Here is a 24148-nt window from a genome sequence, read left to right as displayed (position 1 = left end):
AGCAGAGCAACAGAATTATTTCTTTCCTCAGACAATAAAAGTAAGAAGACAATGACAAACGTCGTTTTTTAAAAATCTGCCTTTCTTGAGCAGTTCACACTCCTGAAAGCCTTTTTGAGTTGCCCAACAAAGACTACCCGAAAGGGTCCAGAGTTTCACGTCTCAATTTTTTTTTCTGCAACTCTGAGACCTCTAAATGCCTATTGGAAGAGAGCATACTCTATGCACAGACCATGGCCAGTGCCATGGGAAGGTCTTCACCATTAATGTCCCTAGGGTCTACTGTCCAAGCCTTGTGTGACCACACTGAAGGTCGGTGGTGGCCCAGGGGTCGGAATGGAAAGAGGAAAGCACAGAGTAAACCCATCTCCAGCAGCAAGAATCACAGCTTTGCAATGAGAAGACAAACTTCTCTGGCTAGCTTCACACTTTGGCCCCATGTGCTTTCTTTGAGAAATACTTGTTATGAAATTTTATGAACTGTTAAAAAAAAAAGTATAAATAGGATTCTTACCTACCTCACAAGACTGTCGGGAAAATTAAAATTAGATAGTTGTGAAATTGCCCCAAAATCTCCTAGGAAAGACTGAAGAAAAGCTTTGTGGATAAGCATGTCATTGTAACCTTAAAATAATTCTAATGATTCCATTTCGGCCATTAAAAGTTCTCGGTTCTGCTGACTAAGGAGCTACTTCCCTGGTCTCTAAATAGCTCTTTAAAATCACCCCACCCATAGCCCAGAAGAATTAAACACATGACTGACAACAAGGGTGAGAGTGGGGGTATCACACCATCTCTCCAAAGCCCAGATTCATCAGAAGAGCATCTCCACCAGCCTTGCCTTGACTGGGAGGGAATTAATCCCTCCCACCCCTTCATTCCTGTTCTCAAAATGCACGTCCCTTTGTCTCCTCCTGGCAAATGCACTGCCCACCATCCATACTCCCTCTCCACATCTGTATGGGTCAGTATCTTCTACTCTGTCACTTAAGCCTTACTTAATAGTGGTGTGGCCTACCTTCAGCCAAACCTGTCTTCAAACACCTGCATGTCCCAAGTACCATCACCCTTGGCAACAACCACTGCCAGCTCCAGCAGATATCCCATACATGTGAGTTTCCCAAGCCTTTACGCCTTTTACCCTGAAGTCCTTGCCTCTCCCAATTTCACAGTATCAAAAACAGCCTCCAGCAGAAACTTACAACACATTCACTGGAAATTGGAAATGGTTGGATGTCCCTTTTAGAAACTACAGCTTCCAAAATATGCCAAGAAGTCAGTCCATAGGGGGGTGTGGCACTTTGGCTAAGCTGATTAGAAAAGTGAGACTTCAGGTGAAGCTTGAGGACAGAAAAGTCACCAACGGAGAGCAATCCAAGCTCAGAAGTCATTGGACTTGGGTGCAGCCTGGTCCACAGACAAACTAGCTGGCAACCTGGTGCGAGGCCCTGAAAGTTAAGTAGGCAGATGGGATTGACAACTTCTCAAACATCTGGCATGCATGGCACCCACTGTAAGCAACAGAAGCTGTGCTAGAGTTCATTCAATCCAATGATAGTAATTAAGTAGTCACTCTGTGGCTTATTAAATCACAGAAAGGTGAGTGAATGGGGTCAACACTCTTTGATACCTCTGCCCCTTCTAGGAAAGCTCCTCCCAGACTTAAGGATGCAGCAGAACCAGGAAGTGGCTGAGGTTGGACAATGGCCCCCTTCTGCATCAGCAGGAGCTGATGCTTCTAGCCCTGCCTCTCTCCACATTTCACTTAGTTCCAAATAGCAGCTTCAGGTTAAGGCATCAGTCCAAGGGAACCTAAGTCATAAATGGAATCCTAGCCATGAGGAAGCTTAGGAAACATTTCAGTTTTCGAGACTCTACAGAAAACGCCCATGATACAGAGTTTGAACACAATTCACAGGACCCCCTATGCAGTATTTCTAATTAGCGAAGTCTCAATTAAACTGAAGCCCAATCAAAGTGTTCAACACTTTAACTGAACTATTTCAAGTTTCTTCTACTTCTTCCAGATTCATTTAAGAAAGCAAAGACAGTATAATCTATTCCCTTGATAATCCCATATCATATCCATAAACATCAGATATTTCACTGTGGTAGAAAATTGCCGTACCCTTGATAGCTATTGAGATATGGAGGGACAGAGTCCCCTCAACTGAACATCCTGTAGGCGTTGGATTAGTTTTCTCTCTCTTCCCTCACAGATTGCTGGCTACCCAGTGTTTCTCTGAAGACTGTAGGTCAGTTGTCTATCAAACTTTCCTCATTAGAAAGGAAACAAAGATAGGCTGGGAATGTAACTCAGTCATCGAGCTCTAGTCTCGTATGCCAAAGGCCTGGGTTTGATCCCCAGCAGAGAGTCAGGGGGAGAAGGAGCGAAGAGGATGGCACAGTTGCCTAATTGGTCCTCTCTCCCCCCTCCCTCTCTCTTCTCCCCACCCCTGCTCTCTCTCCTCCTTCTTCCTACCTCTCCTGATCCTCTCCCAGGGTTTCCCAATGTTCATACTATTTTTTTCTGAGTGCCAACCAACTCACATCTCTCTCTGGATTTTCTTGGTGTAGCTTTACTAAACTGTTGTTTCCAGTATCACTAACAGAAAACTAAGGTAGATTAAAGAGTAGATATAGCGCAAAAGTGGTCTAGTTTCCAAATGACAGGAGTCTGATTTTAAAATAAGTGCAGTTAAAGGTAATATTTTAGTCAGGGTTCTCTAGAGGAAAAAACTGATAGGATGAGAGAAAGAGAGAGAGAGAGAGAGAGAGAGAGAGAGAGAGAGAGAGAGAGAGAGAGAGTGAGTTAATAGAGTGGTTTATAGGCTGTGGTCCAGCTAGTCCAGTAATGGCTGTCTTCCAACAGAAAGTCCAAGAATCCAGTAGTTGTTCAGTCCATGGTGCTGCATGTCGGCATCCCGAAGCAAGCTCTAACACCCATAAAGGAATGCAGCAGGATGGATGAACCTGCCAGTGAAAATGAGGACAAGCAGGCATGTGGTGATATATTGTGTCCCCCAATGTATTGTGCATTCTAATAAACTTATCTGGGGTCAGAGGACAGAACAGCCACTAGATAGACATAGAGGCCAGAAAATGGTGGCACACACGCCTTTAATCCTATCACTTGGGAGGCAGAGATCCATCCGGATCTCTGTGAGTTTAAAGCCACACTGGAAACATCCAGGCATGGTGACTCACACCTTTAATCCCAGGAAGTGATGGCAGAAAGCAGGAAGGTATATAAGGCGTGAGGACCAGGAACTAGAGGCTGGTTAAGCTTTTAGGCTTTTGAGCAGCAGTTCAGCTTAGAGCCATTCAGATGAGGATGCAGAAGCTTCCAGTCTGAGGAAACAGGATCAGCTGAGGAATTGGCAAGGTGAGGTAGTGGAACAAGTGGCTTGTTCTACTTCTCTGATCTTCCAGCATTCACCCCAATATCTGGCTCAGGTTTGATTTTATTAATAAGAACTTTTAAGATTCCTGCTACACAGGCAAAAAACTTCATTCCTCCCTGCCCTTTGTATAGGCTGCCACAAGAAGTTGTAGGCCAGATTTTGGGTAGATCTTCCAACCTCAAATGATTGAGATTGAAGTTGGTTCTTTGGAGCTGGAGAGATGGTTCAGTGGTTGAGAGCACTGTCTGCTCTTCCAGAGGACCCAGGTTCAATTCCCAGCATCCACATGGCAACTTACAATTGTCTGTAACTCCTCTTCCGGGGGATTCAACACCCTCACACAGACATACATGCAGGCAAAAACACCAATGTACATAACTAAACAAGTTGTATACAAATAAGTAAATTAAAAAAAAAACAAGATAGGTCTTCAGAACTCAATGATCCAATTAACTAAAAATCCTTCACAGGTGTATCCAGCTGCTTGCGTTCTTAATTTCAGATGTAGTCAAGTTGACATCCAAGAACAGTCATCACAGGAAAGATCTTGTAAGTTTCAAACTTTCTTAACCTAGAAAATTACAGTCTAGCCCTAAGGGATAAACATCATAGTCACCCCATTTCCCTTCTTCTCTCACAGTTGAATATTTCCCACTCAGTCACTAGAGTGTATGGCCACTAGCTTATATCTCGCCTGCCAGAAATTGGCGTCAGAGCCCTTAGAAAACACAGAAGACTTTTCTTCATAAAATATCAAGAGATCTTCTCATTCCAGTCCAACACAGAGACCCCATTTGTATTTTGTTTAGCATACCGGAAAACCAGTGGGAAGAGCTTGAGTTCCATGCCAGCCTTTCTGCTAGGGGGCTCAGTCCCCATCAGGTGTAACATAGGATAGCTAGCTCCTGGGCATGTCGCTCTCCCACACAATAGGAAGTAATGTCACAAACACCCACCCTCAAAAGTTCACGGTGAAGTAGTTCCTACATCAATGCTTGTAATACTTAGAAGCCAGATTTGGTGGCACAAGCTTAAAATCCCAACTATTAAGGAAGCTGAGGCAGAAAGCTCACGAGTTCAAGGCCAGCCTGTCCAAACTTAGACCCAGTCTCAAGATAAAAAGCCGAACTAGAGCTCAGTGGTCAAGCTCTTGCCTAAAATGTGTGAAGTCCTGGGTTCAAATTCCATTAGTCTAACCAAAGAGAGAGAGGGAGAAAGTCGGCGGGGGGGGGGGGGGGGGCGGGGGGGAGGGAGATGCTTTTGCTCTGTCCAAGAAAAAAGGGCTAGAGATAATGTATGGACAGAGCAAAAGCACAACTCTCTCTCTCCCTTCCTTCTTCCCTCCCCCTACCCCGCCCTCCCCCCTCTCTCTTTTCTGCTCAAGTATATTGTATTCTTATTCTTCTGTCCTATTCATTCCCTGTGCATGGACCATAGTACATTGTAGTAACTAAAAAATTCCTAAGGACAACAGATAAGACCTGTAGGAGCTTTAAAGACTTCAGAGTGGAAAAGCTGGATTCCAGACGAAAGGGAAACTCACTCCACGGAGATTTTCTTCCCATGGAAACATTTGTTGGTTTGGTGTGTCAGTTAAGACAAGGGGATTTAAGTGACATTTCCAGAATCCTCTGAGACTGACAGAAACAACTGATATAAACCCCAGTGGTGGCTGGGTTCCCCTACAAGGTATTTGCTGTGTGCTCGAGTTGTGCTCAGGAGGCTAGGCAGAGAGCTACATGGCGGTGTGAAATCGGCTATAATCTTGGTCCTTAGAAGTCAAAGGCTTTCAGCTGAAGGTGGCTCCTCAAGTGTGCAGTCTTCCTCCCAAGAGACTTGCCAGAATCTTAAGCTGTGAGGGGATGAAGATAAATGTACGAGCCCCAAACTTCGTGAACCTCCAACATCTAACAGCCCCATGGAGCAGAATCTGGCATAGGCCATCAAGACTTGATTCACTAAGCCACCAGGCTGTTACTCAAAACTCCAGAGCACTCACATTTCAAGAAGTAGACTAAGCTGTACAAAAATGACCTTTCCTTGTTTCCCATCATCCCCTCCTCCCAAGGACCACAGCCTCCCCTCCTTGGTCATCCAACCCACTCCTTTGGGGCCCCAATTTAGCTACTCTGAGCAATGCCCCAGATGGTTTTGCCTAAACACACACACACACACACACACACACACACACACACACACACACTGTACTCACCCTACAGCTACTCAGCCATGAACCCCCCTAGTACCACCTTCCACATCCTTCATGTGGGGAAACAGCTCACTGGCCCTCTACGCTACCTCTTCAGGATGATGTTTTTTCTCTCTGTCCCTGGTCATTGCAAAACCCCTTTAGGAATTGTCTCATATTTGGTATTTCCACTTCCTCTCTCCTCGCTCTCCCTTAAACCTACTCCAGTCAGAATCTCCCCCTAACAGTTGAGAGAAATGGTTCTCATGACCAGGGATTTCCCCTGCCAAAGCCCTGGGCCTCACTTGCCAATAGCACTCCGCACAGATGGCCACACCCTTCTTCACTCAGCTCCAGAGAACCAGCCCCCAGGCTTTTCTCTGCCCGTGGAAGAGTCTTATTCAGGCTCCTATTCTGTTGCCTCCTCCTCATCCCACCATCTAAATGCTGCCTGGCCTCAACATCTTCTTCTCCCTCTGTATTGCACTTCCCGAGTGGCCCCATAAAAATCCCATAACTTCAAATACTCTGACAGCTCCAAAATGTGTACCTCCACCCTGGCCCTGACTCAGAACCATCTGTCTACCTGCACATTGCACATATCCACCGACTCTCAAATCTAGCGTGTCCCAAGCTTCTGATTAGCCATTATCCCTGCCTGCAGCTGCTCAGACCAAACTCCTTGGAGTCAGCATTACCTCTTTTGTAAACGGCACACTCCACATCCAACCCATAGCAAATCCTGTACTACCTTCAAAACAGATGCAGAGTCCCACGACTCCTCACCACTTCGGCCTCTCTTCCCTCTGCATCATGCAACAGGTTCCTTGCCCTGTCTTTCTTTTTTGCTTTCTTGTCCCTCCTTTGGTTTACTCTCCAAATATAAACCAGATTAATGCAAGGCATGCCATCACAGTCTCAACCCTAACAGCTTCCCACTACATTTAACATACAAGGACTGCACGGCGTTATTCTCACGTGGTCTAAGCTGGATCTGGATCGTGGCTCGGTCTTCTCCCATCTCCTGTGGATATTAAACACACTCCACCCCCTCTTAGGGCCTTTGCACTTACGTTTCTCTCTGCCTGAAATGTCTTTCATTCAGTTCTTCACACGCATCATTGTTCCCAGGAGCTAGTGATCCCCCACTTAAAAGAAAATCTGTTTTCTTCACAGCACACACTATATAACTTTAGAGTGCACGCTTATGTACCATGTACCTTCCAATCGCATGTAAGCTCCAAGCAGACAACTCTTGTTCCGCATGTCTCTGTTTGAGAACTTCACCTTGTACACTGTTGGAATTTAATAAATGAGCATTGTTAATTAACTAATTAATTTTCAGAGTCGAGGCATTGACTTTAGGGTCATTAACCTCCAAGCATCACTTAGTAAGCAATAACATGAGCCCATAGTCTGAGTTTGTAATTCATTTGTCAACTTGGCACATTCTGGAATCACCTGGGATTGTCTAGATTAAGTTGTTCTATGGGCTTGTCTGTGGGGGACTGATTATCTCCATTGCTTTAATTGAGGTAGGAGGGCCTCAGTTGCGGTTGGTGCCATTCCCTAGGCAGGAGATGTTGAGCTGTATAAGAGTGAAAAGCACACTCTGAGCACAGACATGCAGACAGTGGTCACTCTCTTCTGACTGTGAATGCAATGTGACCAGCTACTTCAAGCTCCTGCCAAAGTGATTTCCCCACCCTGGAATTGTGAGCTAATAAACCTTCCTCCTCTGGGTTGCTTTTCTCATACAGTTGTATTTTCACAGCACCAGAAACATACTACAACATAGCTCACAGAAGTCTCTTCTTACTGATACTACAATTTCTCACTCATTAGCAGCAAAAGATTTGGTTCCCCACTGTACTGTACAGGGAGCAGTCAAGGACATCCGGTGGTAACACCAGCAGACCATTATCCACACCTATTTCCCTTTGCTGGCTGCCTCGGTGGAATATTATTTATCTCTGCTATTCCCTCCCAATGCCTTCTCCGTTTTACCAGTTTCTAGGATCAGAACTATAGCCCTGACAACTGAACAAGCTAAACTAGGCCACCTATCCTCAATAGACCAACTGAACAGACAAGTACTAATCAAACACAGAAATGGAATAGTAAATGTGGCTGCATTGGGAAGAGGAACAAAGAGGTCCTGTGACCATCTAACTCCACCTTTAGGGTCCTGACTTGAGATTTAGGTTCAACTAGAGGGCAAGAAGCACAAAGAACCACAAAGTCCTGACCAAGATGTGGCCCCACTCATCATCATCTGGGCTCCAGCCTCTCCTGCAAGGTGGTTTAAAAGTTGTCAGAACTTTGTGAAATCTCTGCCTGGGAGACAAGTTCCTCCTCTGGCTGGTACCAGGATTCAGCCTTTTCTTTCTCTCAGCATGAGATTCCTGGGGAGAAATCCCAATCTGTGACAGCCTGACTGTCACAAGGAATTTCTCTTTAGAATAACTTCATTCTGCCAGGAAGGTGACACCAGTGACGGGCACACCAGTTGTTCACGTGTCCACTCTAGCTTGGCTTTTCACACCTGTTTCTAAGGACTGTTATCTTCAGCATCTGATAGTCTAAGATCTCCCTAAAAGCTTGTGTCTTTCATCCTATAGAAACTAACAGACAAGCATCTCTCAAGAGTTAACGTCACCTGTTATGTCCATCTTCACCAGCCGTGTCCATTCCCATACAAAGGATTCACTCCTCAGTTCTCTGCCTGATGCTTTGCTCATATAATCCCTACTAAAATTGCTTTTCATAAAGCTCCCCTAAATACTCAGAACTGTGAGTTCTCTTCTTTTCTATATTATCATTTTTTTGAGAATTATGGACTTGACCTACCTTTATAAAACAAAACATAATTACTATAGATTTGTCCATAGTAGAAAATAAACATGTCCCACAATTCTCTCCTAATACAATTAAAGCTAACATTTTGTAAATATATCTCCAAGGAGAAATAGAATGGGGAAAGAAATTTCTGAAATTTTCCTAGATTAATAGAGACATAAAAACCTCAGGTTGAAGGAGAGAAAAAGAGGCAAAGCTGTATGTAGTGCATTATTCCAAAACAAACTGCAAAAGCAGAGAAGAAAAGCCAGTTACCTCAAAAAGCCAACAAAAAGACCTACATCACACTTCTCTATGGCAACAATGGGGACCAGAAGATAATGGAATATTATCTTCAAGATGCTGAGGGAAGGAAATTTAAACCTAGAGTTCACTGTAGCATTCACTAATCTGTCATCAGGAATGGGATCCAAACTGTGTTACCTGGGTGTGTGCTTTGCCTGACCTAACACTGTTACTAGCCCTGGTGGCCCATCAGAAAATCCTAGAGCTTTAAGGAAGATGCATGCCAGGTGCCACACCCTGTGACACTCTGACTTTGAGGGCAGGAATAGAGCTCAAGCATCCATGCATCTATTAAAACAAACAGATCAATGGTTCTAACCAGGACTAGAAATCTAGAACAGTGGTTCACCATCCTGGATGTACATTCTGATCATCTAGAAGAGGTGAAAAATATTGATATCCTCCATTGCCAACCAACAGACTCCAGTCTTGTTGGTTTGGGTGGGCCTACATACCAATTCTGGCTACAGGTTTTTTTATTTATAAGACATTTAGAAATTCAAACAACATCTGGAGTCCAACTTTTGGGGCATAAACTCATGAAAAAGCCATTTGTCTGTGACTTTCCAGCCAGCTCAAGCCCAGACTCAGGCCCAGACTTGTGCTCCAAAAATGCTGGAATTAGCCACTTTTGCACATTCCTCTGTGCAGATGGCTGGCTTTTTTACTTCTTCCCTCTCCTGGTGGTTTTTTGCTTTCCCTTGGCACCCTCCTCAGGCTGCTGCCCACACTAGGGAGCTACCTCACTTCATAGTCATCTGAATCATTATCATCAGAGATTTGGTGAGTCAATTAAGAATTCTTAAAGGGAGGAATTAGTTAAAAGAAAATTTTTCCCACATTAAAAACTGGGAAACATTTTTACAATGGATGGCATTTGGTCTCTGTTTGACTATATATTAAATGGTCTGAAAATGGAACAATTAAGTGAGAGGATAATTAATGCTGATGGGATAGATGTAATGTCAATTATAAATATTATTTGATTGTTTTTGTTTTATCATTTAAAAAAAGTTGGTTAATATGAGTGCCAAGATAAAACTTTTAGAAAAAAACTTGTTAAAACAGATCATAGAGATATTCAGACCCAAACAGAAGAATTTACAGGAGAACCAATCTCAACATTGCATTATAAGGTTACAGAGAAACAGCCTAAGGCTTTCAAACAGCCAACCTTGACCTATCCAGTAACCTTACAGGAACTACCCAGTGATAGATATCCTCAAGGCTGTGTAAGGGCTGACTGGACTCCTGTGCAAATGTTAGATTTGAGGAGATTCAGAGAAGCAATAGTCTCATATGGCATCCACTCATCTTTCATGAAACAGATGTTAAACTTGTAGTCAACTTAAAATAGAATTATCCCTCAAGACTGGAGAGATTTGGTTACAACAGTTTTAAAGGCTGGTCCCCAATTACAATGAAGGACCTGGTGGAAAGATGAGGGTAAGACCATTGAACAACAGAGTAGGGCAAGAGGTATTGAAATTTGCCAAGATCAACTTCTTGGAGAAGGCAATTATGATGATATACAAGGACAGTCTTAATATGATGACCACACCCTGGCTTTATGCTGAATGGAAGCCTTAAATGTTTGGGAAATAATTGAAGAAGTAGGAAAGAAAACTGAGTCATTTACAAAAGTTATATGGGACCCAAAAGAAACCGTCACTGATTTCTTATAAATATTGACTGCAGCAGTAAATAGAATGATACCAAATTCAGAAGCTAGACAGATAATAATTGAATCTATGGCTTTTGAAAATGCTACTGCATAATGCAAAAGGATAATTAGGCCACTAAAGGCAAGATCAGCACCCTTAGAGGAATGGATTCGGGATACAATTAATATTGAATCTCATGATCATGATGATGCTTGGATAGGAGAGGTGATTTCCAGAGGTTTGAAGAAAAATCGAAACATCAAATGTTTCAATTGTGGTAAACAAGGTTATCTAAAAAGGGTCTGAAAACAGGGCATTCCTAATAACAATGTTTTTCCTAGGAATAATCCCAATAGAATGCCCCTCCCTTCTGGATTATGCAGAAGGTGTGGTAAAGGCAGACATTGGTCTAACAAATGTAGATCAACAAGGGACAGTCAAGGTAATCCTTTGTCATCAGGAAACTCCCTGAGGGGCCTCTTGCAGGTTCCCATGTTAAATTTGGTTCAGTCTTTTCCTGTCACCATGGAAGAAACTCCTTCCCAGAGCAATTAAAGAACCTAATGCCTATTATAAAACAAAAACAAAAACAAACAAAAATAAAAACCCATACTACTCAGGGTGATAGAACAGCTACAGAAGAGCGAAGAAAAAATTTGGGAGAAACCATGAAGCAAGTTTTTTGGCAAACTTCTATAAATGGACAAAAACCAAAATTAAAAATATGAATAAATGGCATTCTCATTGAAGGTCTTGTAGACACAGGTACAGATGTGACAATAATTGCATCAGAATCATGACATCCAAATTGGCCTCTTCAAGAGGTAAATGTTCAGCTGTTAGGGATTGGAACATTATCTCAAGTGAAACAGAGCATTAGATGGGTCAAAGGTATAGGGCAAGAAGGACATAGAAGAAAACTAAAGCCATATGTGGATAATAGAGCTATGAATCTATGGGAATATGGCTTATTACCACAATGGAATACCCAGATTAACATTCCTCCAATCTCAGAAACAAACCATAAACTAACATATGTTTCTGGGAAAAGTATTAGAAGATATTATAAAGAACAGTCACTAACCATCCAGATTGTACAAGAACAAGACACAACAGCTGCTGATCTTTCAAAGACACCAACAGCCCTACCTTTAAAATGGTTAACAAACAAGCCTGTATGGGTTCAGCAATGGCCTTAACAACAGAGAAACTGCAGGCCTTAGAACAGCTGGTACAAGAGCAGTTATATGCTCAACATATTGAAGAATCAACCAGCCCTTGGAATTCTCTTGTATTCATTATTAAAAAGAAATTTGGTAAGTGGAGTATGGTAACAGATCTAAGAGCTATTAACAAGGTAATTCAGCCAATGGACTCTCTACAATCTGGAATTCCTTTGCCTACTCTGTTACCTAAAGGATGGCCTCTTATAGTTATCAATTTAAAAGACTGTTTCTTCTCAATACCCTTACAAGAAAAAGACAGAGAAAGATTTGCCTTTACAGTGCCTACTTACAATAATTCTCAGCCTGTTAAGAGATATCAATGGAAGGTTTTCCCACAGGGAATGTTTAATAGCCCAACCCTGTGCCAATATTTTGTATGACAGTCATTGGAAGTAATACATAAACAATTTCCTCAATCTATAGTTTATTATTACATAGATGACATTTTACTAGCTGATTCAAATGTAGATACTTTAGAAAGAATGTTTGAAGAAGTAAAGAAAATTTTGCCTTATTAGGGATTACAAATTGCTCCTGAAAAGATACAAAGAGAAATCATATTAATATTTAGGATATAAAATATGTCTACAAAGAATTAGACCCCAAGAGGTGTAATTAGGTGAGATCAATGATGAACTCTTAATGACTTTCAGAGATTGTTCAGAGACATTTCCAATTTATAGACTACTATTGGGGTAAAAATTGATGAACTAAGAAATTTGTTCAAAACCTTAGAGGGTGACAAGGACTTAAAAGTTGAAGAGAACTATCAGCTGAAGCTGAGAGAGAATTGGCTTTGGTGGAAAAGAAAATACAGGATGCACATGTGGATTGTTTAGACCCAAAGCTTGATTATTTTACTCTCTAAGCATTCTCCTACAGGAATTTTAATGTAGAGGAAGATATTATAATGGAATGGATATTTCTACCAGATAAACAGAGTAAAAAATTAAAAATTTAAGTCGAAAAGATCTCTGAGTTGATTTTAAAAGGAAAATTGAAACTTTGACTTGACTGTAATCCTAAATTTTCTTTGTGTCCCTATAAGACTACCAGTGCCCCCAAGCAGCAGGAAGTAACCTAGAAAACTACACCCACATTCACAAAAAAATTGATTATTGATGTTTGTCTTGGTTTAGGGATTGGTTAATAATTGTTATTGGTCATAGTCAATCTTTTTCTAAAAGAAGAAAGGAGAATGTGATATAGAAATGTATTATATAGAAATGATAAGATAAAAGGTACCTTATTGAATCTACTCTGAAAAAAAATATAGAAATAATAGGATAAAAGAGTAGGTTATTGAATCTACTCTGAAAAGAAAAAAGATATAGATATGATAAGATAAAAAGGCAGATTATTGAATCTACTTTTAAAAAGCAACTACTAGTTTTAAATATTTTACATTAGATTGGATTTTTGTATATTGTATACAAATTTTATGTTAATATAAATTTGAGATTATTTTTGTTAGAACATACTGTATATATGTTTCTGGTCTTGTTCAAGGTATTGTACCTACACAACTCATTTAACAATGTAATGTGGGACTGGAAATTTAGCTCAGTGGTAGAATGCTTACCTAGCAAGCACAAGCCCTGGGTTCAGTCCTCAGCTCTGGAAAAAAAAAAAAAAGAGTTATTTGGGCTGGAGAGATGGCTCAGTGGTTAAGAGCACCGACTGCTCTTCCAGAGGTCCTGAGTTCAATTCCCAGCAGCCACATGGTGGCTCACAACCACTTGTAATGAGATCTGGTGCCCTCTTCTGGCCTGCAAGGACACATGTAGACACAATACTGTATACACAATAAATAAATAAATATTTTTAAAAAAACAATGTAATGCAAATTACTAGTCCTTGAAAGTTATTATTACCAACAAATTAGAATATAAAGAAATGAAATTTAGTAGTTAGTCATTACAACCAAACTTGTAAGTCATATTAGATAAGTTTTCAAGGTCAAGCAGATATATTTTAGATAGACAGGTCATCTTCAAACACTTTAGAGATCTACATACTATGGCATTTAAGATGTTTTAATAGCATAGATTCTTTTTGTTATGACAATGAGATGTGTCTGCTCCTGGCAGCAACAATCTACTTCAGAGAAGATGATGGGCATTGAAGAAATTCCATATGGAGCTTGCTTTCTTTGTGGCAAAAGCTAGCCACTGGGCAAAAAAGTGCCCTTGTCTCAACTGCTGATAGTATACTGCCAAAAATGGACAAGCAGGACACAAAAGAAAGTGTAGGGCCCTGGCCCCCCATTTTGGGTAGCTGTTGTCTTGCTTGCTGACCCTAACCAGATGTCCTCCCTATGCTGATTCCCTGCCAGTTTCCTTCTTACTGAATGCTCACCAGAAGTTCTTTGTTGTGTATCCTGCATTTGGTGTAAACAGCTTAGATGCAGGAATGTAGAACATTCAGCAGCGAACTTCTGCCCTCTGGGGATCCTCCATTGTGCTGTAAGCCTGTATTTAAGGTTTCCTCCCTCTTTCAATAAATGGCATTTGGCATTCTGCTGAGGCAAATGACCCGCTGTCTCTTGTCTCTGTTTTTTAATCCACACCCCTTCGCTCAGACAGGTGAACGGGTGGTGGTAGCACAGGCGCTACCACAACAAGAAAGGACTGTCAAACCTTCCCAAGACAAGGTAGGAAGGCCCTTCAGAAAATCCTGCTTCACAGATAAGTCATCAGATATGCTAGGCCTGTAGGCCAAAGATGGATGCCCCCAAAGTTGCAGAGGAACCTTGGGTGACTGTCCAGGCAGCTGGCTGTTTCTGTCATTTCTCACATTTTTTTGGAAGTCGATTATTTGTACTTCCTGCTTACTCAGTAAATATTATTTCCTTCTCGTGTCCCTGAGGGAGTTGAAGACAGATAGTTACAGTTTTACTTGTTAACAAATTCAGAGAAGAAACTCACTAAAGATATGTACAGTATGTAAGTTTGAAAGACATCAAAGATAGTTTTGGGTTGGTAATACAAGTTAGGATAGAAAGTGAATTAGATACAACACTTCGGATTCACCAAAATAGGATAAATAATGGAGTATTTTCTGTGAATCTGTCAAATGTTAATGTACTGAACATTATTAATGTAATTATTGACTGTATATATTGTATATACTTATTGTATATAGTTTTTCTTATATTAGTTATAACCTTCTTTTATTATTTTAGACAAAAAAAGGGGAAATGTGATATATTGTGTACCCTAATAAAATTTACCTGAAGATCAGAGAACAGAACAAGCCACTAGATTAAACATAGATGCCAGGCAGTGGTGGCACACAACTTTAATCCTAGCATTCATGAGGCAGAGATCCATCTGGATCTATGTGAGTTCAAAGCCACCCTGAGTGACTTGAGATTGACTCAGTCTAGGAGAGAAACAGAGCCAGACAGTGGTGGCACACACCTTTAATCCCAGCACTTGAGATCTCATGCCTTTGCTTGGGAAGCACACACATCTTTAATCCCAGGAAGTGATGGCTGGGCAGAAAAAGGTATATAAGGTGTGAAGAGACAGGAACTAAAGCCTTTTCTGTTGAGGAAGCTCATTTGGCTAGAGGCCTCTCAGGTGGCTTTTTCAGACTGATGAGTACTAGAGGTAAGATGTGGCTTATTCCTTTGTCTCTCTGATCTTTCAGCACTTACCCCAATATCTGGCACCAGGATTTTTTTTATTAAAAGACTGTTTAGAATTCATGTTACAACCAATCTTTTGTTTTGTTTTGTTATAGCAACCCATGTGATACTTACACATACTCAGTGAATGAGTAGACCTGTGATAAGTGCTGTTGGTGGCCAGGAGGACAGCAGGACTCAAGGGTCTGTGCAAAGAAGGGCTGATCTTAGGCACCACAGCAGTCTTACCAGGAGGCCTTCTGGTCAGAGGAGCTTCTTGACACAGGTTTGATGCTTCTATCTTGTTAATTCTGTGGTAGGAGCTGATTCCCAGGAATAATGAGCCTGGAGGCCACCAAGAGCACAGACTCAGGGAAAAGTCACAACTTTGTGCCACCTCTGTAACTCCATGACCTCAGCTTAGTGGTCTCAAGCCAGGGGTGTGGCACCAGGCAGAGCACAGAGATGGTGGCTCTTCCCAAGGTCTTACTGGCCTGGTCTTCTAAAGTGACTAGATAGTTCAGCTACCCAAGGATTCTGGCCACGAGTGTAGCATTCTCTGTGATATAGTCAAGCTGTGAAGTCTTTAGTAAAAGGTAGATTTTTACAGTTTTTGAGGAAATACAGTGAGAAGGCTAATGAGAAATCTTGGCAAATGGGTCTTAACTCCTTTTTCCTAGTTTAAGTAGGGAACCTGTCCATTGATAATTTTCTCTGCCAGTCATTCAACAAATGTTATCCTATATCAGGCCCGGCACCTCCAGTTAATGTAAAGGTGTTGAACAAACCAGATGTGTCCCTCCCATATAGAGCTTAAAGTCTAAATTGACGAAACGATACCCTTCAGGCTGATGATAGCCTTCGGCTTGTTTTTAAATAAAGCTTTACTGAAACACAACTATGGCCGTATGTTTACATACTATTTATGACTGCTCTCAGGCTACAGTGACGGTGTTGAGGAGCCGAGTGGTTACAAAGGAGCCTCTGCAGCCTGCATGGCCTTGACCTTTTGTCCTCAGGATCTCTATGAAGTCAGTCTCTCAGCCCCAGTCCCGGTGGAGGACTGAACTGCTTCCGTGTCACAGCAATCCACTCATTTTTAATAAACCATGTTCATCAAGCTGCTAAATAAGCTGGGAGGTGTCAGCTTATGGCTTTTCCTGGGTCCAGGTGTTGCCTTCCAGAAGCTGTGTCTGGGCCCCTAAGCCTGTCATGGCAGCTGTGTGGTTAAGCTGTTTTGGGGCCCCACCACATTGCCATCATGGCAGGGAGCATGGCAACACACTTGTTGCCAGAGCAGTAGCTGAGAGCTGCATCCTGATCTGCAGGGAGAGAAAGAGAGAGAGAGAGAGAGAGAGAGAGAGAGAGAGAGAGAGAGAGAGAGAGAGAGAGAAGAGAGAGGGGCTGGGGCTGGCATGGGCTTTCAAAACCTCAAAGCCCACCCTCGGTGGCACACTTCCTCCATCAAGGCCACATCTCCTAATCCTTCAAACAATTTCATTCCCTAGTAACTAAGCATTCAAATTATGAGTCTGTGGCATCATTCTTATTCAATCCACCCCACAACTGGCCTTCTTTCCCTTCTAGATTTAGGCAGATCTTCATTCTGTGAAACAGATGAAGTGTTTTGATGGGCCAAGCAGAAGATGTTGATTTTATCAACTGAAAAATATCAGGAGCAAAAGAACTTATTGGTCATTCAAGACGACAACAGAAACATAATGAATTGGTTAACATGGGCTTACTTTCCATTACCTGTTTCCTCTTAGGAGTTGCAGCTTGGAGAATTTCATTATCATATCAATTGACACAGGCTTGTCTGGAAAGTTTGGCCTTGGCTTCTGTGACCCCAATTTCTTGGAAGGTCAGATAAACCGCTTAGTTTCATCTTTACTGTGAGTGATTTCATTTTTTAGTTTAGTCTGATCTATAGTGCAGGAGCTTAGACAGAAACAATGGCATCCTGTGATTTTTATGTAACACCATAAAAAAGCATCCATTTTGCTGGGTGGAGGTGGTGCATGTCTTTAATCCCAGCACTTGCGGGGAGGGGGCAGGAGGATCTCTGTGAGTCTGAGGCCAGCCTGGTCTACAGAGTGTGTTCCAGGACAGAGAGAAACCCTGTCTGATAAACAAAAACAAAAAGCAAACAAAACAAACAAGGCGTCCATTTTACTGAAATTACTGCAGAAAACAAAAGGTTTTGTATTTTGTATGTGTATGGGCGTAGGCATGTGTGGTGTGAGTGTATGCCTATTCGCACACGTGTGCAGGTACACGTGCACATGCTTGTAGTGTTCAACGTCTTTCTAGAAGGTTCTTAACATTACATTTTGAGGCAAGATCTCTTGCTGAACTTGGAGCTCGTCAATTCTGGCTAGTCTAGCCAGCCAGCTTGCTCCTGGGTTGCTTTGTCTGTGCCTGTGGAGCACAGCTGGCCACCGTGCCTGCCTGGTGTGAGGTGGGTTCTGGGAACTGGAACTCTTTCCCTCACATCTGCAGGACAAGCATTCTCCTCACTGGATGATCTCCCCAAGCCCCATGAAAAGCAGCTTCTTTTTTTGTAAGATGTGTTTTGTTTTTAATTATCTGTGTGTGTGTGTGTGTGTGTGTGTGTGTGTGCGCGCGCGCGCGCGCATGCACATATGACTGCAAGTGCCCATTGTTGGTTAATTCGGCACTGCTCGAGGACAGTGCTGATCTGAAGAATCATAAGCCATGGTTACCTTTTTAGAGCCTTATTGGGGGGGGGAGAGGGAGAGAGAGAGAGAGGACAGACGGAAGGAGAGAGCAGAAAGAGAAGAGGGGCGCACAGAGGGCCCACCCGCTTTTTAGGCTGGGACGCCGTCGCAGGATGGTGACGTAATTAAGGACAGAACCCTTACACCCATGAGAACCAGAACTGAGTGTCGATCCTCTGAAGCTGGAGTTACAGGCAATTGTGAGCTGCCTGGGTGTTGGGAACCAAACTCTGGTCCTCTGTAAGAGCAGTGTGTGTTCCTAACCACTGAGCTATCACGCTCTAGTCCAGACACCTCTTCACTTCTTAGGGAATCTGAAATGCTCTCTGTCTCTGTCTCTGTCTCTGTCTCTGTCTCTGTCTCTCTCTCTCTCTCTCTCTCTCTCTCTGTCTCTGTCTCTCCCCTCCCTCCCTCTCCTCTGCTCTCTTTCCCCCATTTTCTGAAGTGTACAGTTTCTGAGGAATGTAGAATTAACAGTGTGCATTCAGACTTCACAGGGGGTCTGGATCTGAAGCAGTTCCTGCTGCCTCCTCAGACCCACACAGCCCTTGTCAAGCTTTCATCTCTGCTCTTCTCCGTTTCTTCTCTCTTGTTTTCCTCCACATAAATCTGAATAACCTGGTTATCAGCTAGAACCGACCTGTTTCTGGAGCTTGCAGTCACCAGGAAATCGTTACAGAACCCCTTAGTACATTTTTATTTTCCAGACAGGCTTTCTCTGTGTAGCCCTGGTTGTCCTGGAACTCACCCTGTAGACCAGGCTGACTTCAAACTCACAGAGATCCGCCTGCCTCTGCCTCCCGAGTACTGGGATTAAAGGCGTGGACCACCACCGCCTGACTCAAACTTTTATTATTAACATTTTATGGGTATGGATGTTTTGCCTACATGTATGTCTGTGCATCATATGAGTACCTGATGCCCATGGAGGCCAGAAAAGGGAGTCAAATCCCTGTAACCGAAGTTGCAGATGGTAGTGAGCACCACGTGGTACTGGGAGTCTAACCCTGGGCCTCCAGAAGAGCAGACAGTTCTCTTACCTGCTGAGCCAGCTCTCCAGCCTCTACTTAGTACAAATTCTTAATTCAGCTGGTGAAACTCGATTTACAGTTTGATAAATTAAGTGGAGCTGAGAGCTTGACCTTTACATGGCCACCAACTTGCCACATTTCCTTAAATCTCAGTGGAACCCTTGGGCTAAATCCTATGCAAACATATGGAGGCAAAATGTTATGTGAGTCTTCTGGGGCATTTCCTTGCAGGAAGAAGGAAGGAAGTGGTAGCCGCAGCGTCTCCTGTCATGAGTGCTGGGCCATAGCCAAGGAGCTTGGGTCACCGACGATCACAGCGTCCCCACGCCAGCCCTGAACTGCCTATGTCCTTCTTCCTTTTGTGCTTATTCATGAAAATAGTTGGAGGCTTTCTCTTCCTTGCAGCTGAACTGGTACCTGATGTTCTTGTTCTCACAAAAGGGCCCAGGGCCCAAGTGAATCTGCTGAGATGGGTCCCTGAAGGTTTCCAGAAAGGGGCCTGGGCAGAGCCTGCAGGGCACTCAGAGGACGTGTGTGAAGCTAGATGAGCTGGGTCTGAATGAAGGGAAATACTAGGGCCCACGGGGAAACGGAGTAGGCAGACACCCTACGACGTACGCAGAAAGAAGTTTAATGCAAGGGCAAGGGCTGTTCGAGATGGGGCTGAGAGTAGCATGGCTGCAGGCCAGGTCGTCAGGTGCCCTGAGCTGACGGAAGTCAATTGCTCCGCTAACGATGGGAAAAGCCTTGGTTATATTTTGAAGGGATCTGGTTAACATGTTCCCTTTGGCTGCTTAGGGATGTGATTTATAGACAGCAAAGTCACTTAGGATAATAAAACCCCCAGGCCTGGTGGTAAACTGCTGAGATTTTTCAAGAAGAAAGGCACCATTTAAACATCTCAATCAGCTTTTCTCCAGTGAGTGATATCCTGAGGAAATAGGCTTCAAACGTGTCTCCATCCTTCACACGTTCAAGAAGAAAGATGAGAGAAATTGAGAAAAAAAATACTAGAAGGGCTGCATTCATTTCAAATATTTGACATTAGGAGAGTCTTGGAGCAGGTTTGTAAGAACTATAACTCCCAGCAGGCAGGGGTCCACTATTCTCTTCTTCCTTATAGGAGAGTCTTGTAGCAGGTTTCTAAGACCTACAACTCCCAGGACGCAGGGGTCCACCACCGTCTTCTTCCTCCTTTCTAAAAGCTCTTAATTGACTGAGAAAATTTGGGTTAAAAATAAATTGGTGTTTCAGGCCAGCCTGGGCTGCGTAGCAGACTCTGTTTAAAAAAAAGAATAGGAAAGGTTGTGTGTGGTGCTGCACGCCTTTAATCCCAGCACTCAGGAGGCAGAGGCAGGCAGATCTCTGTGAGTTAAAGGCCAGCCTGGTCTACATGGTAACTTCCAGGACAGCTAGGGCTACACAGTGAGACCCTGTCTCAAAAACCTAAAATTAGGGGAGGAAGAGAGGAGAGGAGGGGGTTGTAGAAAAGGGAGGTCAAAGGAAAGAAAGAAGGGAGAGGAGAGGAAAGGAAAAGGAAGAGAGAGAAGAAGGGAGGGAGGGAGGAAAGAAAAAGGAAAAGAAGCAAAGAGATATGGGGAAGCGGAGAGAGAAAGCCCATTTGAATGAGTCTATCCTGTAATAGGAATATGTGTCATTTTAAAAATAGCTTATCTTCTATACGTTACACCCAGCTGGGCTATGGCCTTTCTGTTCAACATCTTTTCTTTCCAAGTGAATAAAATCTTAAACTCTGAACATAACCTTTGTCTGTAGAGGCACCACACTGACAATGGCCGTGCCTCAAAGTAGCCTCGTTCCCCTGGGTCACAGCGCAGCAGGCACACGCTCAGCCACAAAGGCTCCACACTTGAAAGACAGAAACCAGTTGTTCCCTATGTCTACAAAGCACCAAAAGCCATAAATGATGTTCTGAAATTGGAAACAAGGAAACAAAACAGGTGATCCATTTTCATGCAGTAGCACGCTCCAATAAAAACACTTCTACTTACATAAACATGAAATCTTCATAGAAATTAAGGCCAGTTATGATGGTTTGTTCCATGTGCCAACTTGCCTGGGTTAAGGAACACCCAAATAGCTGGTCACATGTTATCCGTGGACATGGATGTGGGGATGTCTCCAGCAGAGATGAGCATGAGGAGCTCCCTGCTTCTACCATGGGCTCTACTGGAGGTTCTGGGAGTTGAACCAGGTTGTCAGGTCTTGCTGGCCCGAGATGAGGAACTGACTCAGAAGGCTGACTTCAGACTGAGTTCATCGTCCTCACAAATGTGGCATGAGCAACCCAGCGCAGGCCTGGGTGGATGGAAGGTGAGGAAGGATGAGTCTGTTCTCCACCTGAACTGGGCTCTTCATCGTCTCCTGCCCCCCAGACACCAGCACTCCTGACCTTCACATCAGATGAGCTGCCCCGGTTCTCGGGCTTTAGGCTTGGACTGGAGCTGTACCCCTAGCTTTCCTTGGCCTCCATCTTGCAGACATCTGCTCAGCCTCCACAGTCACGTGATCTGACCTGACCCCCCTTGTGCTAGATCTCTACATAGCTGTGTGTTGGCTTTATTTCTCTGAGGAATGCTGACTAATATACCAGCCAAAAGAAAAGTGACGGCTAGTTCTTTAGTGCTTGTGTGGGAGTCAGCCTGAATCCCTTGCATTTGGCAGGAACTCAGAGGCGGGCCGAGGAGTTAGACATCTTTAAAGCACAAAAGGAGGAAGGATTCAGTGATGCCCTGGTTGGAGACCTTCCACATGGGAAACAGCAAGCAGACTGACAAAGGAAAGACATCCCTGTCACCAGATTTCTCTGGTTGATCCAAAGTTAGAAGGAGAGGCAAAATTAGGAAGATATTGGTTGTTAATCGTGTCCTGAGCATTTTGTGTCAACTGTTACAGAAGTGATTGTTCCGGGTTCTGGAATGGCACTAGAGACAGGCATCTGATCTGGTGTCCCGCAAGTCTGACACACAGCAGCCTGGCTTCCTGTGCTGTGCCTTGTACATAAGGGGATGGTTTCCTGGACTGAAGACTGCAGGTCACGGTTCAGAGTTGTCATATGTGATCAGGTGGTTGTCCATGTGCACAGTTTATCTCCCATCTTTCAGACAGGCTGCTGTCTCCTGGCAGCTAACCTCTAGCCAGCAAGGAAATTTCCAGCATATCTAGAGAGCCATTTTGGGAGATCGTTAATTCGCATAGGCCACTTTGTCCAGAGTGCCTGAGGATGTACCTGCTTAAACCAGGACACTCTCCTAGCTCTGCACCATGACAGCAAGGAGAGGCGGGAGGTAATGGTTATAGCAGCGGAGAGCGCTAAGAGAAAAAGAAGATGGTACTGTGGTTCTCAGCCAAGGCTTAAAGCCTTGTGGACAGCTCTGAGCACGTACTAATCCTGCAGCGCCTCCCACCCATCCCTCATCCCACCCCCTTGTCTTAAAGATTCTGCTGTAACAAAGCAAGGCTGAGCACTGGGGATTTTCCCCCAAAACTTCCCTTGTGATTTTAAGATGCAGCTTGCATTGGCAGCTCATGACCCACATGAATAATGACCTTTGAGAGACACCACGGAAAGCGTTGAGCAATTAGTGACCATGGAAGAATCGGGGCAGGTAGCCAGGAAGCCTTGATCTTTCAGTCCTGCAATGTTGAGCTTTAGAAATATAAAATGAGTGGGAAGCTAAGCCAGAATAGCAAATAGGTAGAGGTCACAGTGTATGAGAGACTCAGGATGCAACATGAGAAAGCTGCAGCATCCAGTGTGCTTAACACACGTTCAAGCCAGATGGGTCCCAGCACTGAGGGGTGTAGCCTCCGGTTCCCACCTCTACACAAGGAGAAGCTGTCTACAACTGGCACCTGCTGGCACAGGGAAAGCCAGTTTTCTCCATTGGAGTATCCCGGGGCTCATCACCCACACTCCAAGGAAGGCCTTGTGCCCAGGAGTAGTTGGACAACACAAAACGAACCCCCAGGGTTTCGTTTGGACATTTTGTTTTGGTCTGTTTTGTTTTAGTATTTTTTTTTTGGGAGGGGGGGTCTGGTTGGTTTTTTTGAGGGTTTTTGTTTGTTTGTTTTATTTTTCATTTTTGAGTTTTTATGAGTTTATTTTATTATTTTTTTGGGGGGGGGACAGAGAGAACAAAGTTGTGTGGGCAGGGAAATAAGGGGGAGGTGAAAAACATAATCAAATATATTATATGGAAACTATTTTAATGGCCCTGGGACAAGACATCACCTGTGCTGAGCTGCAGCCTTTGTTTTTATTTTTAACCATTAAAAATGTTCTTTTCATGTTAAAATGCCCATTTATCATGATATAGTTTCCATGTGGTGCATATGTTTTTTGATGTAAGCACGTGCATCTCTTGCCTACTTTAAATAGAATTCAGAATAATTGAATTTTGGCAATAGAAACTAAAGTATACACACACACACACACACACACACACACACACACACACACACACACACACCCCTCACACATGCCACACACTTAATCATCTACTTCTTATTTCTTGTCATTTCTAAATTTCCCCGGCTGGTTTACTTGAGTTTGATACAACATCACCCCCTGGTGGAAATTACTAGAAATGAACCTGCTTGATGTAAGACTCCTAGCTCATCAAAATACTGTTGCCTCTGAAGCCTCAGCATAGCTCTTTCTTCAAACAAAATCGCATGCTAAACCTCAACAGAAAAGTGAAAATGAGCTATACTGGGAATTTTCTCTTCTCTGCATTTTAAAATAACTTTTAAAGATTTATTTAATGTATATGTATGTATGTGTATGTGTATGTATGTGAGATGGAATAGCAATGGCCCCCATAGGTTCATATATTTGAATGCTTGTTCATCAGGGAGTGGCACTACCTGGGAGGGGCTGGGGGTGTGGCCTTGTTAGAATAGGTGTAGCCTTCCTGGAGTAGGTGTGACTTTGTTGGAGGAAGTGTGGGGTGAGCTTGGAGGTTTCAAGGGCCCAAGGCAGGCCCAGTGACCCTCTGTCTTCCTGATGTCTATGGATCCAGATGTAGAACTCTCAGGTCCTTCTCCAGCACCATGTCTGCCTGCATGCAACCATGCTTCCGTCCTTGATGATAAT

At 43.4% G+C, this 24148-nt stretch overlaps 1 protein-coding gene across 9 annotated transcripts in view; it reads right to left on the bottom strand.

Annotated features, from left to right (window-relative positions):
- The window catches only part of Mettl24 (methyltransferase like 24), a 169270-nt gene that overhangs the window by 127864 nt on the left and 17258 nt on the right, over positions 1–24148 (bottom strand). For 3 of the 9 annotated variants that reach the window (XM_052751464.1, XM_052751474.1, XM_052751462.1), the window contains exons 1-3: positions 21042–21594; positions 13209–13243; positions 6813–6887 (exon numbers count right to left, since the gene is read on the bottom strand). The gene's annotated coding sequence lies outside the window, so the exon portion shown is untranslated. Of the gene's footprint in view, positions 1–6812; positions 6888–13208; positions 13244–15392; positions 15603–21041; positions 21595–24148 lie in introns of those variants that run through there. The other 6 variants (XM_052751463.1, XM_052751467.1, XM_052751471.1 and 3 more) reach the window with 6 other exon arrangements.

This window comes from Peromyscus californicus, unplaced genomic scaffold (genome assembly GCF_007827085.1).
Source record: "Peromyscus californicus insignis strain IS unplaced genomic scaffold, ASM782708v3 Scaffold_22__1_contigs__length_63687245, whole genome shotgun sequence".
NCBI lineage: Eukaryota > Metazoa > Chordata > Mammalia > Rodentia > Cricetidae > Peromyscus > Peromyscus californicus.
This window is presented reverse-complemented; position numbering and strand designations above follow the sequence as displayed.